This window comes from Leopardus geoffroyi, chromosome D3 (assembly GCF_018350155.1).
Source record: "Leopardus geoffroyi isolate Oge1 chromosome D3, O.geoffroyi_Oge1_pat1.0, whole genome shotgun sequence".
Taxonomy (NCBI): Eukaryota; Metazoa; Chordata; class Mammalia; order Carnivora; family Felidae; genus Leopardus; species Leopardus geoffroyi.
Genome location: NC_059339.1, coordinates 14,510,764 through 14,536,861, shown reverse-complemented (window position 1 = coordinate 14,536,861; position 26,098 = coordinate 14,510,764). Strand labels below are relative to the sequence as shown.

The 26,098-nt window shown below is 44.6% G+C and overlaps 1 protein-coding gene across 3 annotated transcripts in view; it reads left to right on the top strand.

Annotated features, from left to right (window-relative positions):
* Positions 1–26,098, top strand: part of KSR2 (kinase suppressor of ras 2) — a 442,708-nt gene that overhangs the window by 175,212 nt on the left and 241,398 nt on the right. The gene's annotated exons all lie outside the window — the stretch shown is intronic.

The following is a 26,098-nucleotide window of genomic DNA, read 5'->3' as shown; positions in this document are numbered from 1 at the left end:
CAGTGTCTTAAAAATGGGAAAACATGCTAAGCAGGCTTACGAAAGTGGGTAGCATGTTTTAAAAATTTACACTGGACAAAATCGCCATGAAGGCATAGAAGATAAAATGATAGTTTGTGATCGTGCCGGGAAATACCATAAGGAGTCCGAATCTGGCACCTGGTGTATGTAAGAGCCCTGCATCCCTGCTCCGGGATCCCTGCAGCTAGGATGTGGGGGGGGGCAGTGGGGAGAGTTTCCTCACATTCCTAGTATGTGGAGGCCCATGTGAGGGCTGAGACCAGCCACAGACACCATAGAGTGTCCTGGGAGGAGCCAAAGGCAAGCAGGGCTGGCCCAGACTTCTGTAGGAAGCAAAGCGCAGAGGCCCTGACTGAATCTGACCTTCACTTTGGCTTCTTGAGACATTGCAAGGGCTCTCAGGGATTTCCTGACCCCCACTCCCTAGCTGCGCCCGTTTGCCTTTGACTCGGGCATTTATCCAAGGCTGGCTCTCCAGCCTGGGCAGGTGTGCAGAAAGACTCAGGGGGCCTGTCCCAATCTCAGACCCTCTCCCTTCCTCCTGTCTTAAGCAATAGAGAACCCACATGCCTGTGAAGTGTTCCTTTTTTGACATGGTCCCAGGACTCTCTTGGACTCCCACCTGACCACTTCTGTTGCCCTCAGCCACCCCTTTGGGGGTTCAGAGTGGCACCTGCCTCTGAGCGTCTTCACCGATTGAGCCAGTGTTTCGTGAGTGCTCATCGCCGTATGCAGGTGGATGTAAGACATTGGTTATCAGTTGCATCCTGCTATAAATGTAAAAATACGTGTCTCTTAGAATTAATGAACTGTGGTTTGTTCTAGGCTCTGGGCTAGTCGGTGGGGGTATAATGGGAAGCAAAAAAAGACATAGCCTTGGCCTCTTGAAGTCTGACGTTAATCAAATAACCACACAGAAGTATTATAAAATTGTATCCAGTGCTTATGCACAGTGTTACGGGCTATAAAGATGCAGGGCAGGACACCATCAGAGCTCATGACCAGATAGAGCTGGTCGAGTTTGAACTGGCAGGGAGGTGGATGGGGGAGGACTAGGGAGGGTCTGGTCAGGGCGAGTTCCCGGAAGTGCTCATTTAGACTGAAGGCTAAGGCGCAGCTAAGATGATGAAGGGGTAGAGGTGGAGGGTATTCTAACCGAGAGGCGGGAGGGGGCACGATACATTTGAGGAATTGACAGAAGGTGACAGAAGGCGTCTGTGGCTACGGGACCGAGGCATGTGATGCAGGAGGCAACTCGAGTTAGGCAGGAGGCAGCACTATTCACAACAGCCCCAAGGTGGCAGCAGCGTAGGTGCCCATGGGCGGATGAGTGGAGAAACAAAATGTGGCCTCTCTACCCAGTGGAATATTATTCAGCCGTCAAAAGGAATGAAATTGTGACACATGCTTCGATGTGGATGCATCTCAAACACGGTATGCTAAGTAGGAGAAGCCAGTCACAAAAGGAAAAGTAGAAGGGTGGGTGCCGGGGGCTGGGGGAGGGGAACGGGGAGTTCGTGTTTACTGGGAGTTTGTGTTTACTGGGAGTTTGTGTTTACTGGGTACAGAGTTGCAGTTTCGGAAATGAAAAGGTTCTGGAGATGGATGGATGGTGATGACGGTCACACAAAATGTGAATGTACCTAATGCCGCTGAAACTGTAGCCTTAGAAATGGCTAAAATGGTAAATTTTATGTTATATATATTTTACAGTAACAATGACAAAAAATTAGGCGGGAAGTGTGCTCTGTCTCTTTCTCTCAATGTAAATAAACATTAAAAAAAGTTAAAAAATAGTCGGGGGGAGGTGCCTGGGTGGCTCAGCCGGTCAACCGTCTGACTTCAGCTGAGGTCATGATCTTATAGCTCGTGGGTTTGAGCCCCTCATTGGGCTCTGTGCTGACAGCTCGGAGTCTGGAGCCTGCTTCGGATTCTGTGTCTCCCTCTCTCTCTGCCCCTCCCCCACTCACGCTCTGTCTCTCTCTCTCTCTCTAAAATATAAATAAACATTTAAAAAATTAAAATTAGGCAGGAAAGCTAGAGGTTGGCACACTTTTTCTGTAAGGGGCCAGATAGTGAATATTTCAGGCCGTGCGGGCCATGTGGTATGGTAGCAAAAGCAGCCATAGGCAATAGGTAAATACATGGACATGGTGATGTTTCAATAAAACTTTATTTGTCAAAATAGCCGCCTGGCTGGGTTTGGCGTCACAGGCTATAGTTTGCCCTGTCAGAAGCCATGCTGTAGACAGTGATTCTTCTCCCTTTATAAGGCACTGGAAGGTCTTTAAGTGATTTTGGTGGAAGGCACGATCATATGTGACGGTCACTCGTAGTCTGAAGCTGTGGTTTCTCCCAACTGTGCATCTTCCTCCCCTCTCCCTGTGCTCTTTGGACACATGATCTTTGCTCTACGTTGATCATGTGTTCCGACACATGATCTTTGCTCTACGTTGAACAGGTGAAGTGAGAGAGGCTGACCTTTGGGGGTTTTCTCCAGCTGTCTTGAGCTTTGGTTGACATATAACTTTATGTACATTTAAGGTGTGCAAGGTGATGATCTAACACACACAGGTACTGTGAAATGATACCACAATTAGGTTTTGTTAACACATCCATCACCTCACCTCACATAATTTTTTTTTTTTTGTGATGAGAACATTTAAGATTTGTTCTCTCAACAACTTTCAAGTATATACTACAGTGTTGCTAACTATAGTCACTAGGCTGTGCACTAGGTCCCCAGAACTTATTCACCTTCCAATGAGAAGTTTTTATCCTTTGGCCAGTGTTTCCCCATTTCCCTCACCCTTAACTTCTGGCAGCCACATTCAACTCTGTTCCTATGTTTGATGGTTTTAGATTCTACATGTAAGTGGTATCAGGCAGTATTTGTCTTTCTCTGACTTATTTCACTCAGCATAATGCCCCCTCAAGGTCCATCCATATTGTAATGGCAGGATTTCCTTCCTTCTTCAGGGCTGAATAATATTCCACTGTGCACACACACATGTGGGTATCATTTCCTTTATCCATTCATCTATTGATAGGCACTGAGGTTGCTTCCATGTCTTGGCTCCTGTGAATAATGCTGCTACAAACATGGGGGTGCAGGTATCTCTTCAAGATGGGAATTTCATTTCCTTTGGATACACACCGAGAAGTAGAATTTCTGGATCATACTGGTAATTCCGGTTTAATTATTTTGAGGAACCTCCATACTGTTTTCCATAGTGGCTGCAACAACTTACATTCCAACCAGCAGTGCACGAAGGTTCCCTTTTCTCTGTATCCCTACCAGAACTTACCATCTCTTGTCTTTTTTGATAATAACCATTGTAATGGGTGTGAGGGGATGTCTCATTGCAGTTTTGATCTGCATTTCGCTGACGATTACTGACATTGTTGAGCGCTTTTCATTAACCTGGTGGCCATTTGTATATCTTCTTTGGAAAAAAAATGTCTATTCAGGTTCTCTGCCCAGTTAAAAATCAGGTGATGATGATGATGATGATGATGATGATGATGATTTTTTGCTATTGAGTTGTAAGAGTTTCTTCTTTTATTTATTTTTATTTATTTTTTAAATATGAAACTTATTGTGAAATTGGTTTCCATTCAACACCCATACCCAGTGCTCATCCCAACAGATGCCCTCCTCAATGCCCATCACCCACTTTCCCCTCCCTCCTACCCTCCATCAACCCTAAGTTTATTCTCAGTTTTTAAGAGTCTCTTATGGTTTGCCCCCTTCCCTCTCTGTAACTTTTTTCCCCCTTCCCTTCCCCCATGGTCTTCTGTTAAGTTTCTCAGGATCCACGTAAGACTGAAAACATATGATGATAAACCACTAGCCAGTTTGATCAAAAAGAAAAAGGAAAGGACCCAAACAAATAAAATCAAGAATGAAAGAGGAGAGATCACAACCAACACAGCAGAAATAAAAACAATAATAAGAGAATATCATGAGCAATTATATGCCAATAAAATGGGCAATCTGGAAGAAATGGACAAATTCCTAGAAACATATACACTACCAAAACTGGGACAGGAAGAAATAAAAAAATTGAACAGACCCATAACCAGTAAGGAAATCGAATTAGTAATCAAAAATCTGCCAAAAAACAATCGACCAGGGCCACGTGGCTTTCCAGGGGAATTCTACCAAACATTTAAGGAAGAGTTAACACCTATTCTCTTTAAGGTGTTCCAAAAAATAGAAATGGAAGGAAAACTTCCAAACTCTTTCTGTGAAGCCAGCATTACCTTGATTCCAAAACCAGACAGAGATCCCACTAGAAAGGAGAACTATAGACCAGTTTCCCTGATGAACATGGATGCAAAAATCCTCAACAAGGTATTAGCCAACTGGATCCAACAATACATTAAAAAAATTATTCACCAGGACCAAGTGGGATTTATACCTGGGATGCAGGGCTAGTTCAATATCTGCAAAACAACGTGATTCATCACATCAATAAAAGAAAGGACAAGAACCATATGATACTCTCAATAGATGCAGAAAAAGCATTTGACAAAATACAGCATCCTTTCTTGATAAAAACCCTTAAGAAAGTAGGGATAGAAGGAGCATACCTCGAGATCATAAAAGCCATATATGAACGACCAAACGCTAATATCATCCTCAATGGGGAAAAACTGAGAGCTTTCCCCCTATGGTCAGGAACAAGACAGGGATGTCCACTCTCACCACTGTTATTCAACATAGTATTGGAAGTCTTAGCCTCTGCAATTAGACAACACAAAGAAATAAGAGGCATCCAAATTGGCCAGGAGGAGGTCAAACTTTCACTCTTTGCAGATGACATGATACGCTATATGGAAAACCCAAAAGATTCCACCAAAAAACTGCTAGAATTGATTCACGAATTCAGCAAAGTTGCAGGATATAAAATCAATACACAGAAATTGGTTGCATTCCTATACACCAACAATGAAGAGACAGAGAAATCAAGGAATCGATCCCATTTACAGTTGCACCAAAAACCATAAAATACCTAGGAATAAATCTAACCAAAGAGGTGAAAAATCTATCCACTGAAGACTTTAGAAAGCTTATGAAAGAAATTGAAGAAGACACAAAAAAATAGAAAAAGATTCCATGCCCCTGGATAGGAAGAACAAATATTGTTAACATGTTGATACTACCCAAAGCAATCTACATATTCAATGCAATCCCTATCAAGATAACACCAGCATTCTTCACAGATCTAGAACAAATAATCCTAAAAATTGTATGGAACCAGAAAAGACCCCGAATAGCGAAAACCAAAGCAGGAGGCATCACAATCCCAGACTTCAACCTATACTACAAAGTTGTAATCATCAAGACAGTATGGTTCTGGCACAAGAACAGACATTCAGATCAATGGAACAGAATAGAGAATCCAGAAATGGACCCACAAACGTACGGCCAACTAATCTTTGACAAAGTAGTAAAGAATAGCCAATGGAATAAAGACAGTCTCTTCAGCAGGTGGTGCTGGGAAAACTGGACAGCGACATGCAGAAGAATGAACCTGGACCACTTTCTTACATCATACACAAAAATAAACTCAAAGTGGATGAAAGACCTAAATGTAAGACAGGAAGCCATCAAAATCCTAGAGGACAAAGCAGGCAAAAACCTCTTTGATTTTGGCTGCAGCAACTTCTTACTCAACACGTCTCCAGAGGCAAGGGAAACAAAAGCAAAAATGAACTACTGGGACCTCATCAAAATAAAAAGCTTCTGCACAGCAAAGGAAACAATCAGCAAAACTAAAAGGCAACTGACAGAATGGGAGGAGATATTTGCAAATGATATATTAGATAAAGGGTTAGTATCCAAAATCTATAAAGAACTTAGCAAACTCAACAACCAAAAAACAAATAATCCAGTGAAGAAATGGGTAAAAGACATGAATAGACACTTCTCCAAAGAAGACATCCAGATGGCCAACCGACACATGAAAAAGTGCTCAACATCACTCATCATCAGGGAAATACAAACCAAAACCACAATGAGATACGACGTTACACCTGTCAGAATGGCTAACATTAACAACTCCGACAACAACGGATGTTGGCAAGGATGCGGAGAAAGAGGATCTCTTTTGCATTGTTAGTGGCAATGCAAACTGGTACAGCCAGTCTGGAAAACAGTATGGAGGTTCCTCAAAAAACTAAAAATAGAACTACCCTACAACCCAGCAACTGCACTACTAGGCATTTATCCCAAAGGATACAGGTGTGCTCTTTCAAAGGGACACATGCACCCCCATATTTATAGCAGCACTGTGAACAATAGCCAAAGTATGGAAAGAGCCCAAATGTCCATCGATGGATGAATGGATAAAGAAGATGTGGTATATATATACAACGGAGTATTACTCGGCAATCAAAAAGAATGAATCTTGCCATTTGCAACTATGTGGATGGAACTGGAGGGTATTATGCTAAGTGAAATTAGAGAAAGACAAAAATTATATGACTTCACTCCTTTGAGGAATTGAAGAGACAAAACAGATGAACATAAGGGAAGGGAAACAAAAATCATGTAAAAACAGGGAGGGGGACAAACAGAAGAGACTCATAAATATGGAGAACAAACTGAGGGTTGCTGGAGGGGTTGTGGGAGGGGGGATGGGCTAAATGGGTAAGGAGCACTAAGGAATCTACTCCTGAAATCATTGTTGCACTATATGCTAACTAATTTGGATGTAAATTAAAAAAAATAAAAAAAGTGAAAACGTATGGTATATGTCTGTCTCTGTATAACTTATTTCACTTAGCATAACACTCTCCAGTTCCATCCACGTTGCTACAATAAGCCATATTTCATTCTTTCTCATTGCCAAGTAGTATTCCATTGTATATATAAACCACAACTTCTTTATCCGTTCATCAGTTGATGGACATTTAGGCTCTTTCCATAATTTGGTTATTGTTGAAAGTGCTGCTGTAAACATTGGGGTATAAGTGCCCCTATGCATCAGCACTCCTGTGTCCCTTGGGTAAATTCCTAGCAGTGCTATTCCTGGGTCACAGGGTAGATCTATTTTTAATTTTTTGAGGAACCTCCACACTGTTTTCCAGAGTGGCTGCACCAGTTTGCATTCCCACCGACAGTGCAAGAGGGTTCCCGTTTGTCCACATCCTCTCCAGCATCTATAGCAAAGACACTCCAAACCCAGCAGAAGAAGAGAAATAATAAAGATCAGAGCAGAAATAAACAATATAGAGTCTAAAAAAACAGAGCAGATCAGTTATACCAAGAGTTGTTTTTTTGAAAAAAATAAACAAAATTGATAAACCTTTAGCCAGGCTTCTCAAAAAGAAAAGGGAGAGGACCCAAATAGATAAAATTATGAATGAAAATGGAATTATTACAACCAATCCCTCAGAAATACAAGCAATTATCAGGGAATACTGTGAAAAATTATATGCCAACAAACTGGACAACCTGGAAGAAATGGACAAATTCCTAAGCACCCACACACTTCGAAAACTCAAATAGGAAGAAATAGAAAATTTGAACACACCCATAACCAGCAAAGAAATCAAATCAGTTATCAAAAAACTCCCAACAAATAAGAGTCCAGAATGAGTTGTAAGAGTTTCTTACATAATTTGGATATTAATGCCTTACGAGATTTGCAAATATTTTCTCCCATTTTTTAGGTTACTTTTTCATTTTTTTAATTGTTTCTTTTGCTGTGCAGAAGCTTTTTAGTTTGATATAATTCCATCTGTTGATTTTTGCTTTTGTTGTTTGTACTTTCGGTATCATATCTAAAGAAGTCAACCAAGGGCTCTTTCCCTATGTTTTCTTCTAGGAGTTATAGTTTCAGGTCTTCCATTTAAGTCTTTAATCGATTTCAAGTTAATTTCTTGTGAGCGGTGTAAAATAGGGATCCAGTTTCATTCTACTGCGTGTGAATATTCCATTTCCCCAGGGCCATTTATTGAAGAGATTATCCTTCCTCATTGAGTGTTCTTGGCTCCCTTGTCAAATATTAGTTGACCATATATACTTGGGTTTATTTCTGGACTTTTGATTCTGTTCCATTGGCCTTTGTGTCTATTTTTACGCCAGTACCACACTTTAAATGTGAGCGTTTCCCCAGACTCCTGAGGGATTTACTTTGGATAGAGTTGAATCACCAACTTTCTCGAGACCTTCCAAATCGACTCATCCACCATCAGTTGTTTTGGAAATTGTCTATCAGGATTCAGGCCAAGTTTAGCCTTGTTCATCAGGGTTCTTTCATCCAGTTTAGCAAGCTCAACACTTGTTGCTGGTGGCTCACCTCAGGAGATTCTGAGATTCATGGTGTGAAGGTGCAGGGTGACCACTTGGCCCGGGACCCTGCTATGAAATCTACAGGGATATTAGGGCACTTGGCCTTTGGGAGTTTAAAAAAAAATCCAAGCCAGAGACATGGTACCTTGGACTATGTAGGGAGAGGGAACAGGGGAAGGGATTAAATCTAATCAGTGAGATTTAGGAAGAGATTTTAGAGAGACACTAATTAGTTGAGTTGAGTTCCCGTAAGTAGACTTAACAGCCAAAATTTGCTTTGGTCTGAGCTCCTCCTGGTTCTGCAAGGGAGTAGCCTTGTGACTTTGGATTTAACCTGAGTCTTAGTTTTCTCATCTGTGAACCAAAGGGTTTGGAATAGGTGTGTGCTATTTAATCTGTGGTCATGACCCATTTGTGGATGGTGGCACTATTTTAATGGGCTGTGACCAGCATTAAAGTAATGAAATAGGGTAGCCTTAGGTATCAGGATGTGTTGCATATGGTGAGCCTAATTATTAGTGTTGTTTTGTGAAACACACATATATGTATGTATGAATATTATACATACTCTGGGAGCTCTTTCTACTCTGGGCAGCTTTGATTCTAGAATAAACCCCATCAGTGATTAGGTGAGAAGGTTTGAGAAGCCAGCGCTTCATCCTGAATTACTGGGCTTATTTTGGTTTCTATTGTCTGTCTCATATCTGGTTTCTTCTCTCCTTCAACCCTGTACCCCCTGCTGGGCATGGTTTTTTGTTACCAACTTGGCCATCCTAAGTCTACCTTTATTTCTCCTTAATGGGTAAAGAAGAGCTTCAGAAGTGACAGGTCTTTCTTAAGACCTGAGTCTTTCAAGGCTGTTGATTCTTGTTAAGTTTTCAAGCCCCAGCACCCTGGTAGGTTTCAGTTTGGAGGAAGGCTGGGTTTTAGACACTTTATCCTTGGCACACCCATGGTGGTGAGTATCAGATGGTCTGTTGGGTTTGAATCCTGCCCCCAGTAGTATACCATGGGCATTTTTAGAAAAAAGCATAGCAAGAAAAGAAAATATATTTTTAAAATTTTTTAAATATTTGTTTATTTTTGAGACAGAGAGCATGAATGGGGGAGGGGCAGAGAGAGGGGGAGACACAGAATCTGAAGCAGGTTCCAGGCTCTGAGCTGTCAGCACAGAGCCCGATGCGGGGCTTGAACTCTTAGACTGTGAGATCATCACCTGAGCCGAAGTCAGACACTCAACCGGCTGAGGCACCCAGGCGCCTCAGGGAAAGAAAATATCCATAACACATCTCTCACCTCTATTGGGAGCCTTGGTATGTTGGAAAATATCAGAATTGCTGTGATTGGTTTTAATCAAAACCATTTTTCTTACTTAGTATTCATTCTCAAAGTCCTATTTGCTTTCTTCTTTTCCTTTTTTTTTTTTTTTTTTTTTTTTTGCATTTAAGTTTGTGGTTTTACTTATGTGCCATTACTAAAACTCACGCATGTACACACGTATGTATATGCAGGGACAAAGAACTACTCTGTTTTTTCCTCCCCTGCTAAAATCAGTACTTGATTATTGTGGAAATTGAGACAACACAGGACGTGTGATGAAGAAAGTGGAAAGTACGTGCTGGCCCTTTGTTTTCGATATATGTGTATATGTGTTTTTAGAATGTAAACACACATACACACACAGAGTGTGTTTTATCAGTCGTCCCCAAGGGAGCAAAAATTGTTTCTTAGTGGAGGAAGACAAAATAAAACCCTTGATATTACAATAGTTTGTGGCCCTCCAAAGAGCCACTTATGTAAACAGATATATTGTATATCTGTGTGTGGTATTACAATTTTCATTGGAGTTAGGGATGACAATTAGAACAAAAATCCAAAATGTTTCCTTGAAGGTTCATAATGTCAAAAAGATCGAAAAAGACTGACATGGCTCTATGGATGTAATCCTATAGATACAGTTAGGCTTATACATTGGGAGTTATCAAGGGTCCCCTGTATTCTTATCAGTCTTTCCTCTCTCTGGTTTTGTGGCCACACTTACATGGGTCAGCTGGCACCGATTCCTTATCAGCCATTTGGAAAATTAAATCCGTGCGATCTCAGGGATTCTTCTGGTCATCTGACCTTCAGCCCAGAGGTGCCATGGCATTGGTGTTGGAAGAAGGAAAAACTTAACAGTTCTTATGTGTGGAATGAGTTGTATGTCTTCACATTCCTCCGTTTGCCCATGATACAAAGGCTTGCTTTCTCTTGTCAGAGCATCTGAAAGGGTCATTTGGATTCCTGAAAACTGATCACATTTTTTTTTTTAAAGTTTATTTATTTTTGGGACAGAGAGAGACAGAGCATGAACGGGGGAGGGGCAGAGAGAGAGGGAGACACAGAATCGGAAACGCGGGGCTCGAACTCACGGACCGCGAGATCGTGACCTGTCTGAAGTCGGACGCTTAACCGACTGCGCCACCCAGGCGCCCCAGACTGATCACATTTTAAATGCATGAGAGAAGCTCCGTGTTCCATAGGAATTCTGTTGTGAACCCCTTCCCTTTTTGGCAGATCTTTTTTAAAGGTAATTTTCTTTCTTTGAAAAAAATTTTTGAAATGTTTATTTTTTTGAGAGAGAGAGAGAGAGAGAGAGCGAGCAAGCGTGTGAGCAGGGTGGGGGTAGGGCAGAAAGAGAGAGGGAGACACAGGATGTGAAGCTGCCTCCAGGCTCTGAGCTGTCAGACGCGGGGCTCGAATTCACGAACCATGAGATCATGACCTGAACCATAAGTCAGACGCTTAGGCAACTGAGCCACCTAGGCACCTCTTTAAAGGTAATTTTCAATGACAATTTTGTTTTAACGACAGAAGTGACTCCCAGATACATCTTTATTTTGAAAATACAAGCAATGGAAGTGTAAGCCATACAAGGCCAAAGTCCCCCTTTCCCTTGCCATAGAGAGAGGCTCCAACTGTTAATACTTTGATAGGAATCCTTGCATAAACACATATATTTGTATTGCATATATAATATATTTAGTTTACTTTCTTCATAATCCGAACCACACTCTATGCTTTTACCAGTGTGACTTACCTTTGTCAGCCCTGCATGAATATGAATATTCCATTTACGACTTTCTCATGCTTTATCCCTTTGAGAAATTCTTCTATTTTCCCCCAGGCACATCTGGGAGGTGCCATCGTGCAGGTCTCTGCTCAGAGGCCTCTGTACTGTTTATGGGTGACACATTCCACTGCTGCCCTTCTGAAAACCCTCAGCTGGCCAGTGAGCGAGGGAACCAGGCTGGATGAGACTGACCTTCATCCTCACGCTCCTGGTTGCCGCAAATTCAGATTCTGTGTGTGGCCTGGGTTGGATCATTTATAGCCAGTATGAGCAGGCTTTGCTCAACAAGTTAATTATGTGCATACGATTTCAGGAGGGGTCTTTTTGTTTATCTTAGAAAACTAATTACATGCAAGCACTCAAATTCCCTGACACGCATCTATAGATCATTGTGCTAATTATTTATTTTTCAGGTTTTTTTTAACTTTATTTATTTATTGAGAGAGAGGAGAGAGAGAGAGAGAGAGAGAGAGAGAGAGAGAGAGAGAGAGAGAGAGGAGGGGCAGAGAGAGAGAATCCTAAGCAGGCTCCCCGCTGTCAGTGAAGAGCCAGATGTCGGGCTTGGTCCCACAAGCCATGAGATCGTGACCTGAGCCAAAATCAAGAGTCAGATGCTTAACCGAGTGAGCCATCCAGGTGCCCCCATCGTAAGGGCAAGAGTGGAGTGATTATTTGTACATAATCGTATATTCCTTAAAAAGGAAGGTTCTGTCATGCTCCTGCAAAGGGTCCTTTTAGGTCTAATTAAGCATTCAGACAAACGAGATTAATATAAGTCACGAGATTGACCTGGGAAGGTGCAGGGTAGCATCAGGTGTCTCTTCTGTGGGTCCTCAGGGGCTACTCTTCCATGCACCTCCCCCTCAAGGGCAAGGTGATGAGACCCACATTTAAGGAGGTATGGGAGCCATCCCGACTTAGGGGGCAGTAGCTCTTGTAACAGCTCCATCTATGTGGCTTCCCGGGGTCCCACAGGAGATGTGCCCAGTCGTAACAGTCATGCAGCTCGGAGTCCCTGAGGCTGTGGAGCCCTCCTCAGGTATTTCAAGTTCATGGCGAGAACTCCCAGGGCACACGCAATCTGCCAACAAGAGGCGATTCTACCGCGAGCAGTGTGGTGTCTTAAAACAGTTGACATTTCCCTTTTAGGGATGTTCAGAGGATCAGAGCTAGAGAATCAGCTCAAGGTCAAATGTCCATTTAGAGAAGACAAAGAGGTTACGTTCGCTCTTTTCCGTAGCTTCTCTTTAAAAGTCTTGTAGGGTATACTTGTCACCAATTCACACTGAATTTCTTCTCATTTTGAATCAGGGAGGTCTTTAACAAGATCTTTTACAATTTATATACTACCATATAATATATATATGTATATATATGTATTTATTTATATTTATATATTATATAATTATAAAAATTATATTATTAATTTATAATACATTAATTAATATATTAATAAATTATATATTAAATTATATAATATATTATAAATATATATTTATTTATATTATATAATTTATAAATATCTCCAGTAAAATCTATGCTTATCAATTTTTTAAAGTGTCGCTATTACTTTGCATAAGAAAGTGATATCCGCAGCCCCGTCTTCCTAATCAGCATTGACACAGGGCCCCCTCTCCCAGAGAGGGAGAGAGAGGATCCTAAGCAGGTTCCGCACTGTCAGCACAGAGCCCAGTGTGGGTCTCGAACCCACAAACCGTGAGATCATGACCTGAGCTAAAATCAAGAGTTGGGCACTCAACCAACCGAGTCACCCAGGTGGCCTTGCCCCCAAGGCTTATGAAAGCACCAGCGAGGCATCATTCATGGCCACACTCCCACTGACGTCGCAGCTCTCAAGTTCCGTCATGAAAAATTAGCTTAGCCGTGTGCTTAGCGTATCAGAAATTATTGTGGTCATGTGTGCTGTGAGCTGGGTAACCTGGCGTTTTGTCAGAAGTACCTGGTTATTTACAAGGAAGATGCTCTTCTGGTGAGATTTGATCCTGTTAAGTTAAGAAGTTTTACTTATCTGGCCCCCGACTCAGTCTTGTGTTCTACACGCTCTCTTGGAGGGTGTCCGGAGGGACTGAGCCCCAGTTGCCCGTGATGGTACAGCCTGCACCCCCACCCCACCCCCGACGTCACATCCTTTATGGGCTTTCCTTCCTTCCCTGCCTCACGTCTCGACTTTATCATGCTTCCTGGGATCACCTTCCAAATACACTGTTTGCACCCCCAAAATTTCTCTTGGGGTCTGATTTTGGGGGGACCCAAGCTAAAACAGGTCATTATTAATATACTTGCATTAAGCTCGATACACAGCGCATTTCCACTATATGAAAAGGTTTGTTGATGGAATAATCACTATAATAATATGCATGACGACCATCACTTATTGAACACTTCTGGCATACCGGCGTTTTTTACATGGTTTATTTTATTGACTCCCATTTTGCAGGTGAGGAAATAGGCTTTAAAAGAGAACATGCGTTGTCCAAGCTCATTCAGACTAATTAAGTACTGGAGTTGGAGTTCGTTCTCCCCCAAAGCCCCTGGGGACACTGGAGGATGGGGCGGGGGGTAAGGGCATGGGCTCTGGAGCCAGATGGCCTGGGTTTGCATCCGGACTTTACCACTTCCCAGTTGTGTGCCTTTATTCCGATTTCAGTGCCCCAGTCGTGCAAAAGAAAAATGGAGACCATGCAGTGAATCCAAATATCACCACCCCTTAGTTTCTCTTGCTGTGGAAATGTCCGTGGGACGTGCTCCATTTTATAGACCGTGTCTCAATTTGGGTTCGTCTGGTGTTTCTTTATGATTATATTCAGATTATACAATTTTAGCAGAGATGTGGTGGCACTCTCAGTGCATCAGAGCAGGAAACGCTTGTTGATTGGACCCATTATTGGTGGTGCTAATTATGATCATTTGGTGAAGGCGCCCTCTGTGCGATTTCTGCCCTGGACGGTTACCCTTGTACCCATTGAAGTTAATACATATCTTGTGGGGCGATACTTGGAAACCATGTAAATATTTTGTTTACTCCTCAAGATTTCACCACTGATTTTAACATCCACTGATGATTCTTGCCTGAATTAATTATTACTATGATGGTTTCCAAATGGTCATTATCTAATTCTGTCATTTCTTCCACATTTGCTGGTCAGCTTTATACCGGAAGGATAAAACTTCCCCTTTTTCCTTCCTTGTTTGTATCAGTGTGGTCTCACGGATTCTTATTTGATTCCATAGGTTATAGTCCTTTGTTATTATTATCTATTTTGACGCTCAGTTACTCATCTTCAGTGTGGCCAGTGGAAGCCCCTTCGAGCTGGTTCCTGCATCCTTTAAGACATGTTCTTCTCTTTCTTTGAGCATTGCTTTATTTTCTGGCACAAGAAGATACGGAATTTCTACCCGAAGGTGAATGTTCTTTATTTTTTTTTCTCATGTATAAGATACTGTTTGTAAGGAGCTTGGCGCTGTGCTTGGTGCAAAGTAAGTGTTGGCTCTTGTTAATATCATTACTCTTACGATGATGTGCTAGCCCTTGACAGACCCTCAGACCTCCTGATCTTTTTCTAGGAGCCGTGGACGGGCAGGCTCCGCCAGAGCACAGCTGGGTGTCATGAAAACACGCAGTATCTGTTTTTTTCTGGTACCCAGACCCTTACCTCACAATGATACAGTCTTCAGGGCTTGTCCCCCGAGAGGTGTAATTTTCTGAGAAATTACCAAGTACATAGAAAAGTGCAGTGACTAATGGAATGGACCTTTGGGTCCCAACCATTGCTCAGAATGAACGCATAGGAACATCTTGTTCTATTTGCTCTGCCATTTCTGCCCCCTACCCTGAAACAACAATGATGAGATTTGTTTGAAATCCATCCATGTTGATACACACGTAGCTTCTTAGTCATTCACTTTCATCTGCTGTGTAATATCCCATTGTATGAACACACAACTGAGTCCCCTGTGGTTTGCTGAGTCCCCTGTTGATGGATATCTCAGTTGCTCCCACGGCTTTGCCATTGTCACCGGAGCCGCAGTGCGTGTTTCCTTGTGCCCAGGTGCAAGTGTTTCTCTAAGAGGCATCCTTCAAAGTGGAATGGCTGGGCCAATGTATTTAATACATTAAAATTGTATTTTAGGGGAGGGAGGATCGCTTTAAGATGGCAGTGCTTTCAAGAATCAAAGGGGCGGCTCCTGGGTGGCTCAGTCGGTTGAGCGTCCGACTTAGGCTCAGGTCATGATCTCGCGGGTCATGGGTTCCAGCCCACATTGGGCTCTGTGGTGACAGCTCCGAGCCTGGAGCCTGCTTCCGATTCTGTGTCTCCCCCTGTCTCTGCCCCTCCCATGCTCATGCTCTGTCTCTCTCTGTCTCCCAATAATAAACGTTAAAAAAAATTTTTTTTTTGAATGAATCAAAGGAAGGCTCAGGCATTAAGACTGGGAAGGGGGCAGGCATTATAGTGGCAGTGGGTTTTTCTGGAGTCCATCAAATGAAATGTCTAAGAAGGCTGGTACTGCACCTGTTGCCTCTTGTTCTCGACCACCAGAGACAGAGGGGGGAAGTATTCAGAGCCAGAGGGGAAGCGATGTGCTTCTCTCCTCACTCCTTTCTCTTTATCCTAGACAGATGACCAGACTGGAGGTGCTCCGAGAGGGGCTGCCCCAGAGGGCCCCCAGGCACAGTTACTGAGGAGGCCAAGCTTGCTGGGAGACAGTTTGCCTGGAGCTAATGTTGCCTTTCTTTTACCACTTTCATTATTAGCATCTGTCTGGAATGTGCCAGGTTCTATTAAAAATAGTCAGGAGCGCCCGGGTGGCTCAGTTGGTTGAGTGTCAGACTTCAGCTCAGGTCATGATCTCGCAGTTGGTTGATTTCGAGCCCCAGGTCAGGCTCTGTGCTGACAGCACGGAGCCTGGAGCCTGCTTCGAGTTCTGTGTCTCCCTCTCTCTCTGCCCCTCCCCTGCTCGTGCTCTGTCTCTCTCTGTGTCTCAAAAATAAATAAACATTTAAAAAAAAAGGCATATCTAAAATATGCCCATCTAACCATGTGCCTCTCTCCCTCCCTGATCCTGTGTCCTGGGCAGGTTTGGGGGATTGTGTCGGCTCCCAGGTCCCCGAATGTGCCCCCCCCCAACCATGGCTCACCTCATCTGGTCTCCAGTCGCCCTGTACAGTTGTTTCCCATCTGGCTCATTCCCTAGATTGCCTTTGCCGCCACTCTTAGCTCTGGGAGAGGCCTGCTGGTCTTTTCTCAACACAAGGTTCTTAGTGAGGATTCAGTAGACACTTGGTGGGCATCTGTTGAATGAATGGATGTTGATAGTAGCAATATCAGCATCAGTGATGTATTGAGTGCCAGTGAGGCCTCAGGCATTTTCTTGTTTAATTCCACAGCACCCCATGTGAGGTGGGCATTGTCATCATCCCCATATTACGCACGAAGAAACAGTCTCAGAGAGGGTAGAGAAACTGCTTAGTGTCGCAGCCAGTAAGTGGGAGCCGAGAGATCAGACTCAGCCCTGACTCCAGATCCCTTAACTGCTGCACCTTACCGCTTCCTGGATAGTGTTGACTTCTGCCCAAGAGAGACTTGGGTTCGAATCTCTGGTGTTGGTAGTCCGGATACAGCAGGTTGCTACCTTGTTGTATCTGTGTGTTTGTGGAACAATACTTTAGGGCAGTGATTTAGATACTCTGGGACTCCAGCCGCTCAGGCGGGCAAGATGACTTCAGGAGGCCCATGGGGCAACTTGAAACCTGTCAAATTATGTCAACATTTAAGGGCTATTCAAAAAAAGTATGGTTGGCACATCAGATCCAGGATTCACTAGAAGCTGTTTGTTGCTTAAGATGAGGCTGGCAAGCAAGCAAACAAATAAATAAATAAATGTCAATTTATTTTTAGTTTATTATTATTATTTTTTTAATGTTTATTTGTTTTTGAGCGAGAGACAGAGTGCGAGCGGGGAAGGGGCAGAGAGAGAGGGAGACACAGAATCCGAAGCAGGCTCTAGGCTCCGAGCTGTCAGCACAGAGCCTGATGCGGGGCTTCAACTCATGAACTGTGAGATCATGACCTGAGCCAAAGTCACACGCTTAACTGACTGAGCCACTCAGGTGCCCCTAATTTGTTTTAAGTATATTTACTTTGAGAGAGAGAGAGAGAGAGAGAGAGAGAGAGAGAGAGAAAGAAAGAAAGAAAGTGGGGGAAGGGCAGAGAGAGAGGGAGAGAGAATCCCAAGCGGGGTCCACTCTGTCAGCGAGGAGCCCAACGTGGGGCTTAAACTCATGAACTGGGAGATCACAACCTGAGCCGAAATCCAGAGTTTGACGCTTAACCAACTGAGCCACCCAGGCACCCCATAAAAAGTCAGTTTAACAAACTAGTAAAAAACGATGGTACTTCGATATGGCTTCAGAAAGCAGTTCAGACAGCAAATGAAGTTTGGGGAGTACCACCTCAACGTTATCTTCCGACCACAAAAGGTCAGGTTTAACTTTCTAAAGTGGATGAAACACACAAGTTCACAGAGGGAGGAGGCAGTGTCTAGAGTTGTAGATGGAAGGGTTTGGATAACTGGTGGGGGAGGTGTGCGGTTTTCCCCTGTGGTTTTCCACTTTGTGTTAATTTCCCTGCTTCCCTCTCTGCTGCAGAGCCTGGTCCTTGGAGGGGGGAAGGGAAGAAGCCTTCCTACTCTGGAGCAAGCTTGTTGGAGTCTCCCCTTTGTGGAAATATATCTGTACCCCTTATCAGTGTTAAAAATTCTCGGGATGAGACAAAGATGTATGGAATTTGTTCCCATGGAATGTGAATCCAGGAAACATTTTCTGGGCCCTGACCGTGGACCAGGCACTAGGGTGAGAATAGGGATACAGAGATGGATATAGACGCAGATTCCCCTGGTCAATGTCAGAAGTGCTGGGGTAGAGGCAGACATAGAGTTTACAGATTTGATTCCTTGTCGTGTTTGAACGACGGAGGGAGTTTATTTCCTCTGAGCAGAAGTGAGGAAGTGACATTTTAACAGGACCTTGTGCAGGTGTGTTAGAGGTGTTGGCTGGGCACAGAGATGGGGAGACATTTTGGTAGCCATTTTGACCTGGCTCAGCTGTGGCCACATGTCTGGTAAGTCTAAGGCTGGCTGTTGCCCCTCCAGTTCCACGGGCAGGCATTTTTCACAGACCCTGGTATGACTTCAGAATCCTTAACACATTCCGGGAGAGTCGCTCTCGGTCAGTGGAAGGTGCAATATTTGACTAATATCTGATTTCCATCCTTTCCCAGGGCCCTTCCATTCTGGAGGTTAGAGCAAATGGTTCTTCTCTCGATGGAGATGTGACTTAGAATGTGAAACTAAGATAGGTAAGAAAGAACTGGAGGGAGAGCGTCCTCCTTAAGCTGGTAAACATCATTTTTTAGCTACGATTTAGGACACCCTGTGGTTTTATGGCACTGTGATTATGTTATAGATGCACTTATCCCCAAATCATCCAGAAGCATCATCCTCCAGGCCTGTTGTTTATGCAAGCCACAGGCTGCTTAACCACAAGTGAAAAGATATGTTTTGCATGGCGCTGGTATCTTGAATGCATAATTATAGTTACTGTTATTACCCTGATCAAAGGAAAAGTATGAGGATTAGATTCGGTTTGAGGTGCCCAGGAATAAACGCCCGTCTCGTGGGCAGGACAGTTCAGGGTTTCCTAAGAGACTTCATTCGTCTGGTAGAATTTATGGTTTCCTTTTGTCTCTCCTAGTGGCAGTCATGTTGAGTTTTTGCTTCTCCAGCTTTCCTCGGCCCTGGCAGGCGCCAGCCTTCTGGGAAGCAGTGTCATTTGGCTGCCAAATTAAATGCCCCACATCCACTCACTCTAGAGAGTGGTGCCATTTCTGGAAAGAGAAGGCCCTGCTCTCTATCTTGATATTTGACCTAGTTGATGGAATTTGAAATGAACCTTTTAGTGTGATAAATGGGGAGACATAAAAACTCCTTCCAGGGCCAACTTCTCCACTGTGCTTTGGCTCCTGGATGGCACCTTGAGTCACAGAGGGCATCTGCCCAGCACTTTGATTTAAGATAATGGGGGCCTGGATGGAGGTATGATATCAGCATCACGTGGGGCAGTCACACCGAGGTGGGCAGTATGTGAGGCCTTTGAAAGCCAAGGCAGAGGTTAGGAGCAAGGCCGGGGATGGCTGAGACTGCAGAAATGCATCCAGAACCTGAGGGCCATGAGAGAGAAGCTGTTCAAAGCCAAGGGTGTGGCCTTAGCATGCCAGTTGGAGGGTAGCCACGAACCAGTCATGACCACCCTTACATAGGGCTCTTCTGTGTTCCTTATTGGGTCAGGGGCCAGGCCTGGATCCACCCCAGAGTGAAATCTGGCCCCAGCTGTAACTCTGTACCATTATATGCCAGATGGAAGGCTTTGATAATTGAATTTCATTCATTCATTCATTCATTGGTCATGTATTTTTGCCCACATGCTGCAGAGTCCTGCAGGGACCCTGGTGAGCAAATGACCCCTGCTTTCCAGGAGCTGACAACTGAGCAAAAAAGAGCTATTTATCAGCAGGCTTGTAATGTGTGTTGTGCCAGAGAAAGAGGACCAGTGGTGGAAGCAACGGTAGGATTTAGAGTTCGGGTCCCGACTTGGAATAATAGTCCGGGCCCCAGCTGTTAGCGAACCTTCCCTCTCTCTTCCTTTGTGTGCTCTGGGAACAGTTCCCCAGGAGATACTCGGGGGCTTTTTTTGTTCTTTGGACACGCGGATGCTCGGGACTTCTCTTTTCTCAGTTCATCCCAAAGAAATACTGCTGCCGTGAGGTTTCCTGATCAGGCATCAATGGTGTGCATCAGTTATACGGTCTTTTTTTTTTTTTTTTCAACGTTTATTTATTTTTGGGACAGAGAGAGACAGAACATGAACGGGGGAAGGGCAGAGAGAGAGGGAGACACAGAATCGGAAGCAGGCTCCAGGCTCCGAGCCATCAGCCCAGAGCCCGATGCGGGGCTCGAACTCACGGACCGCGAGATCGTGACCTGGCTGAAGTCGGACGCTTAACCGACTGCGCCACCCAGGCGCCCCAAGTTATACGGTCTTTAGCGGTGTCCTTGGGCTCTCCAGCACCGCATCAAAACCCTCACTCATTTGTCCATTCTTTCATTCTGCAGACTCTGTTTTCAGTGTTTATGATGTGTGAGAGATCTGGGGTGCAGAGTGGCAAAAAACCCAGCCTTCCTCTTGCAGAGCTCAGAATTCAGAGGAGAGACAGACTGGAAGCATCCGTTTGTTTATTATTTATTTTTAAGTTTTTATTTAAATTCCAGCTAGTTAACATGCAGTATGATATTAGTTTCAGGCATACAATAATGTGGCATTTCCATGTAACACCTGGGGGTAATCAGAAGTGCCCTCCTTTTTTTTTTAAGTTAATTAATTAATTAATTTTGAGAGAGAGAGAGAGAGAATGTGTGGGGGAGGAGCAGAGAGAGAGGAAGAGAGAGGGAATCCCAAGCAGGCTCCATACAGCCACTGTGGAGCCCAACGCAGGGCTCGAACCCAAGAAATGTGAGATCACGACCTGAGTCCCACATTTAGGCCTTTAATCCTTTTGGGATTTATTTTTGTGTGTAGTGTAAGAAAGTGGTCCAGTGTCATTCTTTTGCATGTTGCTGTCCAGTTTTCTGAACACCCTTTGTTGAAGAGATGGTCTTTTCCTCATTGGTTATTCTTTCCTGCTTCGTCAAAGATTAATTGCCCATAGAGTTGTAGGTTCATTTCTGGGTTTTCTATTCTGTTCCATTGATCTGTGTCTGTTTTTGTGCCAGTACCATACTGTTTGATCACTACAGCCAGCTTTCTAATACAACTTGAAGTCTGGGATTGTGTTGCTGCCGGCTTTGTTTTTCTTTTTCAAATTTGCTTTGGCTATCCTGGTTCTTCTGTGGTTCCATACACATTTTGGGATTGTTTGTTCTAGCTCTGTGAAAAATGCTGGTGATATTTTGATAGGGATTGCATGAAATGTATCAGTTGCTTTGGGTAGTATACACATTTTAACAGTATTTGTTGTTCCAATTCGTGAACGTGGAATGCCTTTCTGCTTCTTGATGTCTTCCGTTTCTTCCATCAGTGTTTTACAGTTTTCAGTGTACGGGTCTTTTACCTCTTTGGTTAGGTTTATTCCTAGGCATCTAATTGCTTTTGGTGCAGTTGTAAGACCGATTCCTTAATTTCTCTTTCTGCTGCTTCATCATTGGTGTATAGAAACGCAACAGATTCTGTGTGTGGATTTTGTATCCCGTGACTTTACTGAATTCACTTATCAGTTCTAGCAGTTTTGGGGTGGCGTCTTTTGGGTTTCCTATATATAGTATCATGTTATCTTCAAATAGTGAAAGCTTTATTTCTTCCTTGCTGATTTGGATGCCTCTTGGGTTTTTTTTTCTTGTTGTTGTTGTCTGATTGCTGTGGCTAGCATGGAAGCATCAATTTCTTTCTTTCTTTCTTTCTTTCTTTCTTTCTTTCTTTCTTTCTTTCTTTTTTTAAATTTTTTTTTTAACATTTATTTATTTTTGAGGCAGAGACAGAGCATGAGCAGGGGAGGGGCAGAGAGAGAATGAGACACAGAATCGGAAGCAGGCTCCAGGCTCTGAGCTGTCAGCACAGAGCCCGACGCGGGGCTCGAACTCACGGACCGCGAGATCATGACCTGAGCTGAAGTCGGCCGCTTAACCGACTGAGCCACCCAGGCGCCCCTCTTTCTTTCTTTCAATATCATTTTTTATTTTTTATTTTTTAAATGGGAGCATCAATTTCTAATTCAGTAAGGTAAGGTCTAGGGGAGAGGAAGTAAGACTAGGGCTGAGGAAGCCGCGATGAGGAGCCCCTAAAACATTCGAGGGAGCCAGGGGCAGCTTCCTGGAGGACGTGTCATCTCAGACAGAGGTGAGAAAACTGTCCCTGTAAGGGCTCAGGTAGTAAATACAGCAGGCTCTGCAGCCCTGTAGTCTGTCTTACATCCGCCTAACTCTGCAGCAGTGAAGCAGAAACAGCCATAGGTGGTTTGCCAGTGGATGAGCCTGGTGGTTTTCCAATGAAACTTTGTTTACAAAAACAAGTGGGGGGCCAGATTTGGCCCTGAGGCTACAGTTTGCCAACCCCTGACCTAAGATGAGACCTGAAGAGTCCGTGGGAGTTGGCCGGGTGAAGAGAGGGAGAGTGTCCAGGCAGGACAATAGCAGGTGGAAAGGCCTGGGAGCCAGGACTGGTGGGAGAACTGAAAATAGTTTTGGGGCTAGACTGTGTGTGTGTGTGTGTGCGCGCGCGTGTGTGTGTGTGTATGTGTGTGTGTTTGTGTGTGTGTGCATGTGTGTGTGGGGGGGCATGGGGTAAGGAGGGAGGGGAGGTTTAAGGAAGCGCTCTTGGGCACTTTGGAGTTTGTCCTGGCAGCCGTCAGTAGGGAACCGCTGCAAGGGCTAGAGGAGGCATGACTTGCCGTGTATCACTTCCAGGGAGGCGCGTTTTGGCCTCAGGGCCTCAGGCCAGTTGCTCGGAGCCCCTTTCTTCCTGTTTCCCTTTAATTAATTCTCTCAGGTATGCGGTGTGCCTTCCAGAACACAGGAGAGCGTGGCTCTGGTGACACGGCTGAGCAGAGGTTAACGGGAGACAGTGCCGTCTGCTCTGGGTGACTGGTGGCAGATAAGGGAGCCCCTGACCCCCGTTCTAGTGCTGCTTGCTTCCCCATGTGTGTCACCTCCAGTGGCCTCCCAGCCTGTGGCTCCTGATGGGCCCTGCTGGGACTCTGTAATTCAAAATGAACATGGCCAGGGGCTGTCTGGTCGCTAGCAATGAGCTCTCCACCCCCTCCTCCTGTTCCGCTTAGGCTGGAGGTATTTATTAACTTGACTTAATAGAGGAAGAATAAAAGTATTAACAACTCTCTAGGCCTCCAGCCGGGGCTCCCTCCACCATAGCTGGGCTTCCGGAAGCTCCGAGGAGAGCAGGCCAGGTTAGTTTTCTAGAGTGGTGCTTAATGATTATTAGGAGATAGTCACCAAGATCGTTCTTTGCAGCCTGGCAGTGCTCCAGGGTCATGATGCGTACATTGGGGAGGTGACCCTTCTGTGTCTGTCAGCTGCATTGGTCACTGGGTTAGCCGTTGCCGCCTCACCACCTTGGGCTTTAATCACCGAGTTGGGGTGGGATATATCTGGGGGTGAGTCGAGCTGTGTTGGATGTCATCTCACGGGACCTGGGGTTGGTACCAGCTTTGACTGGACTCTCCAAGAGGTTGCGACTTAAAATGTTTAGTTTTCAGGGAAGATGTGGAGAGATGGGTAAGAGACATATTCTTCGCTCAGGGAACGAACGGGTTCATTTCCTTACATCCTCGTGTCGCAGAAACCCTGTGTTTGAGAACCGGACGGTTTTCCAGTCTTCAGGAAGCTTTTTGAATAGCAATCCAGCCCTGCGGGAAAGTTAGTTGGGCTTTGACCTTGTTCTGACAGGTGAACAGAGAGAGGTTCAGGGCGACACTGTTAGCTGTGGTTTCCCTCACGTGGAGCTGACCCCCCACTCCTCTTTGGCTCTGTCTGAATGCTTCTATTATCACGCTACAGTGCAATTAATAATAATAGGAAGAGCTAACATCGATTGCATCTCTACCGTGTTATGGGCACTGTGATTTACATGGAGTATCAGCTTATATCACCCTGTGAGGTAGCTGTTATCAGTAACTCTCCTTTATAGTAAAAGAGACTGAGGTGTAGGGAGATTATAAAACTCACCTAGGATCACGCCTTCTCTCTCAGGGATTGGCAAACAACCACCTGAAGACCCAATCTGCCCCCCTCCCCCCCCCCCACTCCCGCCGCCTGTTTTTGTAAATAAAGTATTGTTAGAACACGGTCACACCCATCCATCGACCTACGGTCTGTGGCTGCTTTCACCGTGCGATGGCACATTTGAGTAGTTACAACCTAGACTGTATGCTCGGCACAGCCTAAAATATATGCTATCTAGCCCTTCCGGAAAATGTTTTCAGACTCCTAGCCTTAGCTGAAGTGGCAAATGGGATATAAATCTGACCCACGGGCTGAACTCATGACGATATGTATGGCAGGCTGTCTCTATAGCTGCCGTGCCCATGCCTGTCGTCTGTTCTTCCAGCAGGTTTTAAGTCCCTGTTGTTTTCCAGACTGCTAGCCTGTGAGTTCTTTCAGTCAGACCCTGTCTTACTCATTTCTGTCACTTCTTTACTTAACACAGCATTGGGGACATAGTTAAAGGGTCAGTGAATGTGGACGGGTGGGTGTGTGTATGTATGTATGAGTGAATGAGTGGATGGATGGACGGGTGGATTGGTAAGTGGATGAATGTACCCACAGCATTGGGTACATAGTTAAAGGCTCAATGAATGTGGATGGATGGATGGGTGGATGGATGGATGGGTGGATGAATGTATGAATGGATGAGTGGATGGATGGATGGATGGATGAGTGGATGGATGGATGGATGGATGGATGGATGGGTGGATGGATGAGTGAATGGGTAGATGGTTGGATGGTTGGATGATTGCCAAGTGGATGGATGGATGTGTGGATGGATGGATAGATGGATGACTTTCTCAGCACCGCCCCCCCCCCCCCCCCACTTCATTGGAAGCCATCCCTCCTAACTTAGTCTAGTGTTTTCTCTATTGCACAGTGAATATAAGAGAAGCTGTTACAGGGTGACCCTTTTCCAGTTATGCTCCTTTTTAAAAAAAATTTTTGGGGGTGCCTGGGTGGCTCAGTTGGTTAGATGTCCGACTTTGGCTCAGGTCATGATCTTGCAGTTTATGGGGTCAGGCCCCATGTCAGGCCCTAGCTTGGAGCCTGAAGCCTGCTTTGAATTTTGTGTCTTCCTCTCTCTCTTCCCCTCCCTACTCACAGTCTATCTCTCTCTCTTGAAGATAAACATTTTTTAAAAATTAAAAAAAATTTTTAAGTGTTTATTTATTTTTAAGAGAGACAGAGTGTGAGTGGGGAGGGGCAGAGAGAGAGGGAGACACAGAATCCGAGGCAGGCTCCAGGCTCCGAGCTGTCAGCACAGAACCTGGTATAGGGCTTGAACCCACGAACCATGAGATCATGACCTGAGCTGAAACCAAGAGTTGGATGCTTAACCCACTAAGTCACCCAGGCGCCCCACAGAGGAAGCGTTCTTTACTGTTTTTTGACACAAGCCTCTTAGAGTTGTCCTTACCTGGAATTCAGTTTTCTGAGCATTACTAAAACACCATTGTCTCCAAGCGATACTTACCGAGTCACATGGCAAGCACAGTCCTGAGTGTGAATTCATGGGGGTCCTTCCCTAGAGCTGCTGCAAGACATCTGCACGAGAGGGGTACTCTTTTGCTAAGCCAGCCGGGAAGGAAGTCCAGAGAGAGGCAAAACAGCATCACCTTTTTGAAAGGGCTGCGACGAGCCCAGACTCGGCGATGTGCATAGACGTGTTTTTATCAAATGCCAAGGCTCCAGAAAAGCAAGTCCCCGGCAGGGTACTTTTCTATAAGTGAAGGATATAACTGGTGTGCAGTTTGCAACCTAATGTCAAGGGTGCTCCTGACTGCATTTCACAAAAAGATACCAGCAGCTAG